The sequence below is a fragment of the Canis lupus genome, chromosome X (genome assembly GCF_003254725.2).
Source record: "Canis lupus dingo isolate Sandy chromosome X, ASM325472v2, whole genome shotgun sequence".
In the NCBI taxonomy this organism is placed as follows: domain Eukaryota; kingdom Metazoa; phylum Chordata; class Mammalia; order Carnivora; family Canidae; genus Canis; species Canis lupus.
The window spans coordinates 14,472,715-14,485,919 of NC_064281.1; the positions used below are offsets into that span (position 1 = coordinate 14,472,715).

The 13,205-nt window shown below is 41.5% G+C and overlaps 1 protein-coding gene across 4 annotated transcripts in view; it reads left to right on the forward strand.

Annotated features, from left to right (window-relative positions):
- The first annotated feature begins 818 nt into the window (after positions 1–818).
- CDKL5 (cyclin dependent kinase like 5) overlaps positions 819–13,205 on the forward strand; it is a 212,381-nt gene continuing 199,994 nt past the window's right edge. For 2 of the 4 annotated variants that reach the window (XM_025437914.3, XM_049107266.1), the window contains exon 1: positions 870–957. The gene's annotated coding sequence lies outside the window, so the exon portion shown is untranslated. Of the gene's footprint in view, positions 958–13,205 lie in introns of all 4 variants that reach the window. The other 2 variants (XM_025437899.3, XM_049107264.1) reach the window with 2 other exon arrangements.

Sequence of the window (13,205 nt, forward strand, 5' to 3'; positions counted from 1 at the left end):
AACAGCCTTTTTGCATGCATCCAGCTGCTGTGTAAGGAATCCTCAGGCTACTAGTTCTTTGCTCCTAATTCACCCAAGGGATCGTAGACTGATGGATGAGTGTACGTGTGAATGTGTGTATATGTGACTGTATATGTGCACGCACAGCTGCAACAGTTGGGCAGCAGCTGCAATAGACTTCGATACGATATCATTTTTACCAAAGACAGAGATAAACTGTCCTCTGTCCTTTATTTCCAAGCAGTTCCTTGGCTCGCCCCCTAAACGCGTTCTCCCCCTTCTTCCACGACCCTTCTGCACCCCCCGCACGTGTCGCTCTGGAGGGTGGCCAGGATCGCTGCGCCGCAGGCAGGATTCCCCTTTTTTTCCGCAGTGAGAGGCGGATTCCCGGGCCCCGCCGGCCCTCCACCCCCGCAGCCAACCCCTTCTTAGTCACGATCTTCCCCGCCCCTCCCCCCTTACCCCCGCCCTCCTCCCCCTGACCCCCTCCCTCCGACCGCTCCAGGCTCGGGCCCCGCCCCTCCCGGCCACCCAGCCCAGGTTGCTAAGGGCTTGGCTGGGCAACCAAACCTGGCCCGCGAGGAGATGCGGCGCGCGCGTGCGCGCGCAGGCGAGCTTATACAAGGAACCAGCGTTCTTAGGTTCCTGGGGTCCGAGCACGAGCGGCGCGGGCGGGGCGCGCGGGTCCGAACTCGAGGACGAGCGCTCTTTCCTCATTGGTCTCTACCAGAAGTGGGCGGGGCGGAGGCGGGACCTGGCGGGGTCTTCGAAGCTTCTCCATTGGCCCGAGTGGGACGGCCGGGGCGGGCCAGTTAGCAAATTAGGCTGCGCGTTCGCCTCTGCGAGAGGGCGGGGCCGGAGGTTTCCATTAGTTGTCCCTGCCACTGGGAAAGGTAAAGCGGCGACGGCGGCCTCAGGAGCTTGGGGTCCCCGGCTGGAGGTGGGGGACTCAGCGGGGTGAGTAGCTGCGCCGCCACCCGCCGGTCAAGCCTTCTGCCCCCACGTCGATTCCGCTCCATGCAGCTTCTCCGGAGAGAGGGGACCCACCCGGTCTCCCCGGGCAGGCTGAGAAGGGGCGGCGGCGCAGGTCCCCCCAGAACGGGGCGACGCGGCGAGGGTGCCCCAGCCTGGAGTGGCCCTTCCTCAGCGCCCCATTGCGCCACTGGAAGGGCTTCCCCGGCGAGAGGTTGGGGCCGGAATTTGGGGCGCGGGGAGACGGGAGGATGTGAGGAGGGGCGGCGGGTCGAGGCAGCCCGGCGGGGCTCCCCTCGGCAGCGGGTCTGCGGCGTCCCCGCCCCGCCGCCCCCGCGGCGCGAGCTCCCCCGGGCTTGCGGCGAGGGAAGCCCCTTGCCGCCGGCGCCGAGGAGGAGCCTGTGCGCCCGAGCCCCCGGCCCGAGTTCCGAGGGAGTCGGCGACCTCCCGGGGGCTGCGAGCCGGGGCCGGAGCCCCGGCCCTGCTGACTGACCTTGGCTGCCCGCGAGGCTGCGAGAGCGACCCACCGCCGGCCCCGCATCTCTTGCAGCCTCCTCCCAACAAGTTTCAGGCGTTGCTGTGAAGTTCACGACTGGCATAGTGGGGAGAAGCAGAAATTGGCCCCTTCCCAGACCTTCGTACCCTTTGGACCCTCGTTGCAATTAAATCCTGAGGTTTGGAACCATTGCCGAACGAACAGGTCCTGCTCGCATTGACACGTTTTAAGCCCACGTTGAGGGAAAAAATAACCTGAACGTATTTCTCTGTAAAGGCAGATCTTCCTTGAGGTTTTTTTTTTTTTTTTTTCTTCTTCTTCGCTTCACTTGAGTGTTAAAGCACAGATGCCTGAATAGGAAAAGCCTGACCTTAGTATCTCCACAGTGAGATTAGACGGATGCTGTGTTATTTAAGTAGTTGCAGATCAGTGTTCTGTTGACACCATCTATTTTAATTGCCTGAAATTTAGGCTGATTTTAGAAAGTATTGCAGACAGAATAATTTCTTCCCGTGAATCTGCATTAGGTTTGTTTGGACGTTAATGGTTATGTAGTTAATGTACGAGATTACACAAATTAATTTGTCTGAGAGCATTTGACGAAAACGGGAGACATAAATATGTATGAAATAGGATTATCGTTTTAGGTAACATTTCCAGCGTGTTCCTTTCTTGCTATAGGGTTGCAAAAAAGGCATCTTTACGGAGGCTGTTCGGAATTGTATGTGAATAACATTTAGATGTAGATTTGTTTTTAAGTGTTTTAAAATATTTGTAAAATGTGAAGAACGGTGTTTACTTGTGTGTTTACTGTTCAAGGGAGGGTAGTATAATCTTATATTTAGCAACCCAGTTAGGGTCCATTAATAATACATTTTTTAAAAACGTATGCCTCTTTTTGAGAACATGCTACTTGAATACCTTAGCAGTTCTTTTAATTTCCTTATTAAAAGTACTATTTTAGGTTTAAGCATTGTTGGCGTTCACACTGGAACAGGAGTAAGGAAGCCTGCAGCGGTATTACCAGTTTGACACCACCAGTGGGTGTTTCTGTTGACAAATGCAGAGAAGAGAACATTTGGGAAGGAAATCTTTTTTTTGGGGGGGGGGCTGTGGGGGGGATTGGGTGAGGGGGGAAGGAGCCAGAAGAAAGAAGCTGCAGAACTAAAGCTGCCAGCACAGTGTATGCTGAGCATTTCACAAGTACAAGGAAACCTAATTAGGATGAAAAAAAAAATCGGTTTGGCTGTATTAAATAATAGAATTCCAAAAGAGGCATGCTAAATAAAGTTAATCATTCCAAGAGTGTTAAATAATCTACCATTTCAGAGGAGTTTGGAGGGTCTTCAACTGGAGTATCAAATCTTTTTCAATTGTCTTGCCTTTTAAACATAATGCAGTGATTAATTTGATGTGTGTGTGTGTATGTCTTGTATTCTAGTTTTGCTTATTTAGCATGTTTCCTAAGCCTAATTTTTTTGAAAACCAAACTTGATATATTAAAAATATTAGAAATAGACATTCTTTCTCCAGAGAAGATTTCTTTTTTCCTGCTCAGATTTATAATTTAGTGGCTTGTGGAAGGCTTTTTTAATTTTACCCTTTATCTCAGGTTTTTGACTTTTACTTATGCAAGTTCCCTGGACTAAATCTGCCATTATTTTCATTGTAATTTTCTTGGAGTCTTTTAAAATCAGAGTGTGGTAGCTACAGTATTCCCCGGGGTTTTAGAAGAAAAGGCTCCCATTGAGGGAAATTGCAGGGCCATCTCGCATAGATGAGTAATAAAAGGTTGACTGATTGCGAATCAGTTGGATTCTGTTCCAAATATGCTGCATGGGGCTAAGGCAGTCATTTAATGAGAACCAGATTTTACATGGTATTTCTACTTTGAAGGTGCAGTATTGTTCCATTACGAACTAAAATACAGAGGTGGAGAAATTCCTTCAAGTATGCTTTCTTCGCCCCCCCCAGCCTTGCTTCACCACTGTGTCCAAGAATCTGTGAGACTCTCTTTAAACAATAGTTGCATTGTTGGAAATGACAGTGGCTTCTGTTGCAGAAATTTTAACCTTTCATTATGATTTGTTTCAATTTACTTTGTGTTAGAAAATTCAGCTATATCTAAGAGTATGGCTGTAGGAAATTTGTAAGGAAATGAACCAAGAAAATAAACCTTCAGCGTGTCTGTCAAAAGTTCACCTCACCCCCCTTTCCATTTTGATAACTTTGGTAGTTATCTCATTCATTTCTTCTAGGTTTTAGAGGGTATGTTAGCAAAGGACTTTATTTTGGCAGTAAATGTGGGGATAAGACCTCGTGTAATAAATTGATGCCCAATAATAAGGCATTTAGAAGAATCCACCCACATCCACAGACCCAAAACATGAGGGAAATCTTTCAGGTAACCCTTAACTTTGGTACAAGAATAGCAAAATTTTAAATATTAAGTTGCTTTCTACATAGTAAAAGGCTGTTTACTCAGAATTTGATAGTTTTAGATTTCAAAGGTTGTTTTGTTTGTTTTTGTTTGCAACATCAAATTCCTTGGTAGAAGAGGAGATAGAATCTTAAACGTTATCATCTGATGTTGTCAACTGGGTCACGTATTTCAACTTAGGAAAATACTGTAATTAAAAGACTAAATTTAAACTTTCTGTTTGGGAGGGTTTTCCAATTTGCTTTCAATCTTAAACTCAATATTAGAAATCTTTTGTTGACAATGCATCACTTTCGTGTTTGGATTTAAATTCTTGGTAGTTTCTAGAATGTTTCCTTCATATAGAACGGCACATGGATGACTGGATTACTGAAAGGTTTGGCCTCATTTCTCATTCAAGTTTGTACATTTACTTCATAATACTGAGATATGAAGTTGGGTGCAATTCTGTCAGTGAAAGCTGGGTGAGGACTTGAGCCTGATAACATTTAGATAATTAAGATTTGAGAATTAATAGAAAATTACTTAAGAGGGTAAAAGGACCTACCCATTCAGGTCTTTGAAATTAATTGTCAACATTTTGAATTAAGCTCTCAGAAACATTTGTGTTGGAGACAGTTCTGATTAAGGTCAAGTTTTGGGACTGTTCTCTCTTTTGGGCAGTCTTTGTAATAATTAAATTATAACATACTATTTATTGAGCCTTACTGAAGACAGGATACTATAGTAAATAATTCATTTGCATGGGTAGATGTGTGTATGTGTGTTCTTACAACACTTCTGTGAGGTAGATGTTTTCCTTATTTCCCTATACACTTGATCGAATGGGCTCAGAGAGAGAAAATAAAATTTTTTTTTTTGAGAGAAAATTGCTCAGATTGCCCAGCTAGTCTGCCGCAGAGGCAAAACTTCCATCTAAACCGGTCTGACTTGAACCTGTGTTCTTCAAAACCATGCTGCTTCCCTTTAGGAATCTGATTGCCCAAACATATTTTGAGGTCCTACTGTAGAGTCACTCCTGGGGTGGGAGTTGAGGTATAAAATATGCCTCCTGGAGCTCACAGGCTACATTGGTAAGGCTGCCTGACCTTTAGTCACATGGGAGGCTGGATTCCGATTCATCAGCACTATGGATAAGATAAACTGAAGTGCGGGCTTTTCTAACAGAGGGTCGTTAGTTCTGTTTCTTCATAATTGTACATAATTATTTACACCCAAAATGAGGTAGCTGTTTCTAATTAACTACTTGGTATTTCATGTTTGTGCATGTTCCACTGTAACTTTTGACTGACTTTGATTAAATTTGCTACACTAATAAAGGCGATGAAGGTATTCCTTGAATTCAATTTTGTGGTTTAGATGCATTCTAAATGGCAGCCATTACAATTTGCAGATGGGTATCTTTTCTGTAATTGTTATGACTTAAGTGAAATAAAACCTGGAGGTAAATGAAGTCTACAGAGGTATGTTGTTGCTTCTTAATACATGTAAGTTGGACTCTGACAAAAATGTTTCTACTTGAAAGAATTTTCTGCTACTTGAAGCCTCTTGTGATTTTGTGTGTGTGTGTGTGTGCGCGTGTGTGTTTTAAAATAAGACCCATCATTAAGAGAGCTAAACAGTTGCGTAGTCCAAAGGAGTGCTCAGAGGTCCATGTTAGGGAGGAAGAGGACTTGATGTTTTATTCTATAATTGATGAAAATCACTTTTGTCACTTATTAAAGTTAGAAACCAGTGATGAATGTTGTAGAACCTCAGGGCTAGAAATCATCTTGGCCAGAGCAGGACAGTTGTTCTACAAAGATGGGACCTATACATAAATTCTTGTGGGTTTATTTCTTTACCAAGTGCAGGTTTTCAGTATGCATTAAAAAAAAAAAAAGATTTTATTTATTTATTTGAGAGAGAGAGAGATAGCAAGAGAAAGCATGAGCAGAGGGGAGAGGGAGAAGCAGGCTCCCCACTGAGCGGGGAGCCCGATATGGGGCTCAATCCTAGGACCCTGGAATCATGACCTGAGCCAAAGACGAATGCCTAACCTACTGAGCCACCCAGGTGCCCCTTCAGTATGCATTTTTAACAGCATTATTGAGGTATACTTTACATACTGTAAAATTCACCTGTTTAAGTGTACCATTCAGTGATTTTTTTGGGTAAATTTATGGAGTTGTATAATCATCACTGCAATCCAATTTTAGAACATTTCCATTGCCCCCAAAATATCTTCCCTGCTAATGTGTGTTTTTAAAAACCTTACTTACTTGCTTCCACTTAGATCCCTTTATCATCAGACACTAATATACAAAATGACGTAGATCTTAAAAGATAGGTCTTTCGAGGTGCCTGGGTGGTTCAGTTGGTTAGATGCCTTCGGCTCAGGTCATGATCTCAGGATTCTGGGATGGAGCCTACTTCTCCCTCTCCCTCTCCCTCTGCCCCTACCTCCAGCTCACACTCTCTCTGGTTTGCTCTGTCTCAAATAAATAAATCTTAAAAAAAAAAAAAAAAAGGTTTTTTAGAAATATTTTTTTTTACACATTTTACAATTTCTTAGTGCTGTTTTATTTTCGAAAGCTTTTGCCTACGGGTGCCTGGTTGGCTTGGTGGATAGAACATGCAGCTCAGGGTCATGAGTTTGAATCCCCTGTTGGATGTAGAGATTGCTTAAATAAATGAAATCTTAAAAATGTTTTGCCTAAACATAATGTATGGCAGAGTATAAAGGACGGTACTGCAAATCTTATAAATTACCTTGTTTTTGTGTTTTTGTTTTTGTGGTTTTGATTTGATTTTGTTTTGATTTTTTTTTAAAGATTTTATTTATTTATTCATGACAGACAGAGAGAGAGAGAGAGAGAGGCAGAGACACAGGCACAGAGGGAGAAGCAGGCTCCATGCAGGGGGCCTGACGTGGGACTCGATCCTGGGTCTCCAGGATCACACCCCAGGCTGAAGGTGGTGCTAAACCGCTGGGCCGCTGGGGCTGCCCTGTTTTGATCTTTTTTAAACCAGCAAATAAAACGTAATGTTCTTAGTGATATGTTGGAAAATCAGGAGTAAGAAATCCAGGTAGGCGTGCATGACTAATTCAGTTGGTGGAGCATGCAATTCCATGTCAGGATCATGAGTTCAAGCCCCAACTTGGGTATTGAAATTACTAAAAAAAAAAAAAAAAAAAAAAGAAATCAAAGTAAAAGTAATATAATTAGGGAAGAAAAAATTCCTTAAAGATTTAAGACTATGGGTAAAATAATTGATTTTCTTAATTTTAAGCCAATAACATTGTGCATTTTATTGTTTGAGCTCTAATCCCCCTTGAAAGATTCATGCCTACTGTGCATGCCATAGAGCAGGCTTCATTAAATTCAGGTATTCAAACACATGGTCTCCTTTTTTTGTTGCTTCAGATTGGATTGTTGCAGGACTTAACCTTCAAGGTACTGTAGCTACAGCTGTTTTCCTGCTTGCATCATTTTCTTTTTAGTTACCCTTAAAGGATGGGTGTAGGAGTAAAGCTACCTTGGGAGTGAGTTGTGTGGCATAGGCTGATCTCCATGCTCCCAGTTGCTCTCCTTCACTCAGTGTACTACAGATGTAGATGGACATTGCTGATAGGATGGTTCAGGGATGTTGTTTTTTGAGTACACATAATAAGAAGGCAGTGGTTTGGTTAGAGGTATAAAATGTTTTGGAAACTAACTTTCATTGCTTTTACATGAATGTTTCTCTATAGAAAGTGACCCTTACAAGTACCAGGCAGGTAAATCAATAACTCCTTGTGTGGTAGATTGTGTCTGGATTTTTAATAACAAACAGATTGGCCACAGCACTACTCTGATAATAATAGTTTACTGTAAATTCAGTCATAACTGGTTTGAAATGGGTTTACTTTTTTTTTTTAACTGTTTAACAGCTATGGCTGTAGGATTCTGTTGTTACGTTGTATCCTTTGTAAGGTAAGGTCTAATGTCAAATAGTAACGTAATGAAGTGCTTTCTGACAATGTAACCATTTTGATTTAGAGGGAAATTGTAATTTTTTAAAAAATTTTTTTTTAAATTTTTATTTATTTGTGATAGTCACAGAGAGAGAGAGAATGAGGCAGAGACACAGGCAGAGGGAGAAGCAGGCTCCATGCACCGGGAGCCCGACGTGGGATTCGATCCCGGGTCTCCAGGATGGCGCCCTGGGCCAAAGGCAGGCGCCAAACCGCTGCGCCACCCAGGGATCCCAAGGAAATTGTAATTTTAAATGTGCCAGCTTTGATTTCTGGAAATTAACATATAGATGAATATATTATTTATTTATTTTTAAGACTGCCCCTTTTTTCTTTCATAAGTTGCAATTTTTTTATTTTTAAAGTTTGTTTGTTTATTTATTTATATAATCTCTACACCCAATGTGGGTTTCAAACTCATGACCCCAAAATCAAGAGTTGCTTGCTCTTCTGACTGAGCCAGCCACAGGCCCCCTGTAAGTTGCAATTTTAAATCTCAGTTTTAGATGTTGTATTATGCTTGAAGATTAGGTTCTTGGCAGTGTAGGGTCCTATTGTTATAATCAGATTAAGCACATATATTCACTTAAGGAAGATATGGCAGATAAAAAAAGGTGACAAGTAATAGTTACAGTACAGCTTACTGACTTGGGTTTGCCCAGTTACCCTGATACTGGCTGGGTAGAAACTAGTTTCCTGATGAATAGAATTTTTCGTAGATTACAGAAATTGGTTCAGGTATGACATATCCTAGAATTTATCCACATACTCATCTGGTTTGTTAGCCTCTCACAGAGTGTTATTAGCTTTATTTTTTATTTTTTAAAAAAATTTTAAAAAGATTTTATTTATTTATTCATGAGAGAGAGAGAGAGAGAGAGAGGCAGAGACACAGGCAGAGGGAGAAGCAAGCTCCATTCACGAAGCCCGATGTGGGACTCTATCCCAGGTCTCCGGGATCACGCCCTGAGCCAAAGGCAGATGCTCAACTGCTGAGCCACCCAGGTGTTATTAGCTTTAATTACTAGTACTGTTATTAGCTTTAATTACTAGTACTGTTATTATTTTTTTTAAAGTAGGCTCTGAAAAAAAAAGTAGTCTCTGTGCCCAACGTGGGGCTTGAACTCAAGACCCTGAGATCAAGAGTCATATGCTCTACTGACTGAGTCAGCCAGGCACTCCGCTAATACTGTAATTGTTATTTGCTAATACTACAACTAAAATTTAACAGTACTGCAAATGAAAAGGAAGTTTTATTTTAATTGTTAATAATTGAAAATAGTTGAGGTAGATAAAACCTCATTTTGTGCAAATTGGCGTTTCATACTTTACGAATGATTTCTAAGATAACTGGTCCTACATCCTGTGGATCTATCCTTCATTTAGCAAGTATTTACTGAGTATCTCCTGTATACCAAATTATGATAAAAGCTGGATAGAGTGATAGGTAAAAAGATATGGAGTCCTTGCCCCCCTCCTTTTTTTTTTTTTTTTTTTTTTAAGATTTATGTGTTTATTTGAGAGAGAGAGAGAGTGCAAGAGCATACTCTTATGGGGAAGGGGCTAAGGGAGAGAGAGAGAGAGAGAGAGAGAGAGAGAGAGAGAATCCAAGCAGACTTGGCACTGAGCTGGGAGTCTGACTTGGGGCTCGATCCCACAACCCTGAGATTATGAGATCATGACCTGAGCTAAAACCAAGAGTTGGATGCTCAATTGACTGAGCTACCCAGCCCCTTCCCTCCACTCCTTTTTTGAGGAGGCCTTGCCCTTAAAGAATTTACAGTTTTGCATTGGAGTCAGAGGCAAGGTACAAGATACTATGGGATTATGTAACAGAGTAGGGATTGGGATCTGTCCTGGGGGGAGCAGGTAGGAAGGCCACACTGAGGAATTAACATTTAAGTGAGATCTGAAGGATGAGAAGGACATGGTCTAGTTGGGGAAATAAATTTTCCTGGCCATAAGGTATAAATGCCCTGAGGCAGAGTGAGAGCTAGCGGCTTTTGAAAAACCACCTTTTAAAGAACCGAGAGAAATCCAAAATGGCTGGAAAGTAGAGAAGCAGGTGATGAAGCAGAATTAGGCAGGGGCCAGGTCCTGAAAAAGCTTAGTAGGCCATCTACGGGGTTTTTAAGCTTGTCCTAAGTCTTCTGGCAAGCTATTGAAGGTTTTAAGCAGAGCTGTGACATGAAATGAAATGTTCCTTCCTCCTCCCCAAAACAAAACAAAACAAAATCCAAGAATTTTAGCTCAATGCAACCTTGATAATTTACTGGAAAGGTCATAATCTGTACAAAGTAGAATATTCTTCCTTCATCTCACTAAAATTTTTGCAACTGCGTCTTTGATTGATTGTCATCTGTGATACTCTTTTCATTGTTTTTATAGAAATTACCTTTAATTTTCTAAGGCTCCTTTTATCCTTCACCATTCTGTTAACCTTATGTAGGAATGTCATTTCTATTTATAACTGAGTTAAATTTTTTTCTAATAGTGTCAGCTCTCTTCCATATTTAAACTTAAAATTCCTCACTGCCCCCCATCTTTAATCTGCTTGAGGTGTTTAATGTTCTAATGAAATGTTTCATTAAATATCGGCATTAAATTTGCTTTATTCTTTTTTTCCCCAAATACAGTGTCTTAGGTCTAGTTTAATATTTTCAGCATTTATGCTAATTCATATTTTATGAAATCTCATTTGAGCACCTATAATGATTTTAGAGAATTTTGTTAATATTGTTTAGGAATACCAATCTTTGGCTGTAAGTACCATTTTCAAATCTGGTTCATATTCTGTGACCTTATCTTTTATATTAAACTGGTCTCTGTCGAGCTTCTTATGTTCAAGTGAGATGATGTGTATAAAAGTGCTCCAAAGGTTTTATTTTACATATGCTGATTTGTTTCTTTTTCCTTCTAAAGTATGTGTTCCTATGTGCTCACTTGTTTTTTGGAAATCATCAGCCATGATGTATTTTTGCTTGCCTTTATGATGGAATAATGAGGTCTTCTTTGGTGTAAAGTTGTTAGTTTATACCTGTAGAGAATGCTATCATGCACTTTTGCCCTCTATATGTACAAAAAATAACTGCAGCGTCACCTCCTTCTTCAAGTATTTCCTTTGAAATCTATTTTGATGCAGCCTCTAACGTAGCTCACTTTGGCCTGGAGTTCTTAGGCTTTTCTGAAGCATTCTATACCTGCTCTGTGTTCTCTCCTTGTTGCTGTAATCATTTTTTTTTTTTTTTTTTTTTTTTTAATCCTGGTGCTGGTAACTTAGTTTGCAGTGGTTTTTGGCATTGCTTTTTTTGCTTCCTATTCAGCCTAGGACATTTATTTTAGAAGAGTTGCCTCAATTTAGATTTTACTGGAGTTTGAAAGTGATGTTTTTGTGCTAGTGGTTTCTCCAGCATCCAGAGTGACTGTCCTTGATCCTTGATTTGGAGTTGTGCTTTTGAGTCTGTCCTTCTGCCCAGGGTTGGTAAAGGAAAGCCACATTTGTCTTTGACTGACTTTATGAAAGGGATCTGATGATTTGGGTATCTTGGTGTCAGCATCATAGTAGGTGATGGAGATACAAAGCCAAGATGTGGTGTGCCCTCATGGAGTTTGTAATCCGGCAGAAGAGGCAAAGAACCATGACTAAAGTGCAGGGTCATATGCATGTTCAGATGGAAAGACAGGGCACTGATGGGGCACCTGGGTGGCTCAGGGGTTGAGCATCTGCCTTCAGCTCAGGTTGTAATTCTAGGGTCTTGGGATCACGTCCCACATCAGGCTCCCTGCAGGGAGCCTGCTTCTTCTCCCTTTGCTTATGTCTCTGCCTCTCTCTCTGTGTCTCTCATGAATAAATAAATAAAATCTTAAAATCAAAACAAAACAGGGCGCTGGTACTCTAGACCAGAAGAGGTGCACTTAATGCAGACTTAAGGGGGCTGGGAAAGGCAGTGATTCCTGAGTGTTTGTGAAGAGTCTTAAAGGAGGCCCAGAATGTCTGGTGAAAGGAAGGAATTTTCCAGCAGATAGCGTATTCAAAGACATGGGTCTAAGAACGAGCATATAAAATTGGGGAAATAGCAAGAACTAACATGGATTCATGAATTGTATGCTTTGTTTTGATGCTTTTACCTCAGCTACATTCCAGGATCTTGATTTTCTTTCTTTATGGCCATCTTTTGGCTTTTTTTCTGTCCATTTTCACTTTTACATAGGAAAACGCTATGTATGCATAGGAAATACTGCAACCAGGAGTTTAAATAGGGGTGAGCTTTTGGTAAAGGTTAAGCCTTTGGGTAAAATGGATGAACGCATGGTATCAGTTTTCTTCTTTTCTTTTTTTGGTATCAGTTTTCTACTGTAAGCTCCTGGAGGCATGATATTGACCGTTGTAGCCTCAGCATCTAGTGCATTGCCTGGCACATAGGAAATGCTCAATAAATTTTTCTCTGATGAAAGGTACCTCTTTTCTGCCCACCTTCCTTCATGTCCGTGCCTTCTTCCTTGTTTAGTGGCTTCTCTGTTAGATACCTGTCTAGTGGGTCTTCCTCTCTGCTTGCCCAATAGACATCCTTGCCCTGTGTCTAGTCACTGCTCTTGGGCATAACTGTGTTACATAATTAGATCCACACTGGTGTGTAAATAGGTGCTAATGGCTCCCTGTAGCATCCCTGAAACCTTTCAACCAATGTTTACCGTTAGCAGATGAGGGCGAGGCCAAAGTTGGCAACTAGAAGAGTGACATTTCTTTTGAGTATTTTCATGATTTATTGCATGATTTCATTAAAGTGGTAAGTTCTGTTCCATAATAAACTCTCATGTGTGCCTGCATATGTGTGCTTGTATATACCTTGTATTGTATATTAGTTACTGTTAAGCAAAACTGACATTCTGTGAAGGTGTTTGCTTATTTATCATATGGCTTCACACACCTCCAGACTACTGTTCATGCCCCTCAGATTGGGAGGCTGGTTTTATTTATTTATTAAAAAAAAAAATCTCTAGGTCCAACATGGGGCTTGAACTCATGACCTGGAGACTCCAAGATCAAGAGTTGCATGCTTTACTGGCTGAGCCAGCCAGGTGCCCTGGGAGGCTGGTTTTAAATGTGTTCACATAGTGAGATAAAATATGTGCTTTAGAAAGACGCTCTCTGCAATGACTTTACCAAAGAATCCACTCTACAATATTAGCTGGCTAGATGAACGTTGTTTCTGTTTGTTTTTATTTTTTAATTTTTTCTTTTCTTTTTAAAAATATTTACTTATTTTATGGGAGGGGAGTGAAGGAGAGACCGAGGAGGA